A 2,630-nucleotide genomic window follows, 5' to 3' on the forward strand; every position below is an offset into this window, starting at 1 on the left:
CAAAATTATTGTATACTTTCTATCATGGTTTATAAGTTAAAACGGTGGAGGAATATTAGACATGTCAATAAAAGTATAAAACATTAAACTTTACTAATTCAATAAATGCTAATATCAAAGCTCATAAATCATAAGCACCAAACATACTAAGCATATATATATATATATATATATATATATATATATATATATATATATATATATATATATATATATATATATATATATATATATATATATATATATGGGTGGGTTATCTTGATAAACCAAAAGATATGTGAGAACTAGGGTTGGCAAATATGTATTATGGAAAACCAACCAACATGTTACCAACTGAACCAAGAATATCGGTAACCAATATGTTTGGTTGGTAGTACCATACCAATTGTAAAATCATGGTACGGTAGTTGTACAAAATTTTCAATACCACCGTATTACTATACCAACCAATTTAATATATATATATATATATATATATATATATATATATATATATATATATATATATATATATATATATATATAGTTTAAAATGTTAAACTTTACTAATTCAATAAATGCTAATATCAAAGCTCATAAATCATAAGCACCAAATATACTAAGCATATATATATATATATATATATATATATATATATATATATATATATATATATATATATAGTCAGGTTTTTTTGTGAACCAAAAGATTTGTGAGAACTTGCGAACTTATAATCAGCTCATTACTTTTTAATACCAAAAACAGTAATATTCCACAAATGGTGTGTCTAAGCCATATCTAAGCTCAAAAAAATATTTGACGAATTTATTTAATTGGTTTTTTGTATGACTGTTGATGAGCACAATCAGCAGTCATATGATTGTTGATTGTGCTCATCAGCAGTTCATATGACTTTTGATTGTGATTACATGGAAATTTCCAAAATAAAAAAAAAGATTGTCAATTTTTTTAGTCTAGTTATAGCTTAGATACATTATTTGGAAAAGATTAGTGTTTTTGATATTGAAAAATGATGAGTTGGTTGTGAGTTCGCAAATTCACACGTTTTTTTAGCTCTTATAATAACTCAACCATATATATATATATATATATATATATATATATATATATATATATATATATATATATATATATGATGCACTTTTTAACTTTCCAACAAAATATTTTCTTCTTACTTGATATATATATATATATATATATATATATATATATATATATATATATATATATATATATATATATATATATATATATATATATATATATATATATATATATCAAGTAAGAAGAAAATATTTTGTTGGAAAGTTAAGAAGTGCATCATTTGTATGATTTTTGGCGAATCTAAAAAATGAATCGTTAGATAATAAAATATATAATATGTTTTACATAAAACACTTATACAAAAATGCATCGATGATTCATTTTTACAATCATTCACTAAAGTTGTCCGAAGAATAAATTAAAATTTTAGTCAGTAAATAATGGTAAATTAATGCTTTTTCCGAGAATTTTTTTATGAATCTTGTTTTTTTTGTATCATATGATAATTCATTTCATTGGTCTAGCAAAAAAACGTACAAATAACGTATTTCTTACCATTCCTATAAAATACTTACTTAAATATTTGTTTTGATTATATATATATATATATATATATATATATATATATATATATATATATATATATATATATATATATATATATATATATATATATATATATATATATATATATATATAGGTTTCATAGGGATTTTGAAAAAGATAGAGATCTTGATATTCAACCTCATCCATTATTCTTATTCTATTTTTAAGAATAAATATATTTTTAACCATTTTTATTTGTATTCTTGATAATGTATGCATCAATATTTTTTCAAATGTTAATTCATATAAATTTTATTGAATGAAGTCATATTCTTTAAGAATTATATGACAACATGTGATAATCATGATATGATATGAAGTTATATGATATTGTAATTGATTAAAAACTCAGAATAAGAATCAAAATTGATTAAAAAAAATTAAATCTATCTCATAGAATCAAAATGTAATAATTTGAATATTCATTGTTTTATTTTATTTAGTTTAATAAATGGGGAATTGAGTACATGAACCAATATAAATGACTGTTTTAATAAAAATGACTATTATTTTTCAAAATTTACAAAATGATCATCAACTATGGAATATCGTATTCTAGAGTAGAAAATGTCATTTTGAAGTTGGTGGTGGTTGGCGAGATATGACATTTGGAATCTGACAGTCGTACATTTTAGACTGACATAGTCAATGTTGGACGACCATACTTAAGACCATACATATTGGACTTACATTCCATAATGTATTTTAGTGTTTTTGATTGTCATTGTACTTTCTAGACTATCTGCTTTACATTCCGGATATCGAATATGGATTTTTTTTCTACAGCAACCAAGTATTTGTAATTGTGTTTTAGCATTTTTTCAAATTGAGTTTCTCACATCTTGATCATGAAAAATCTTTGCCAACCTACCTGCTTATTTGCATAACCTTGGAAGAACGAGCCTTTATAATTACACCAACATCTGAACATATGTTATGGATCATTTTCAACTCTGTTTTATAGATCTGGGATATAGTA

This window comes from Lactuca virosa, chromosome 6 (genome assembly GCF_052849685.1).
Source record: "Lactuca virosa cultivar CGN04683 chromosome 6, Lactuca_virosa_CGN04683_v6, whole genome shotgun sequence".
Classification (NCBI taxonomy): domain Eukaryota; kingdom Viridiplantae; phylum Streptophyta; class Magnoliopsida; order Asterales; family Asteraceae; genus Lactuca; species Lactuca virosa.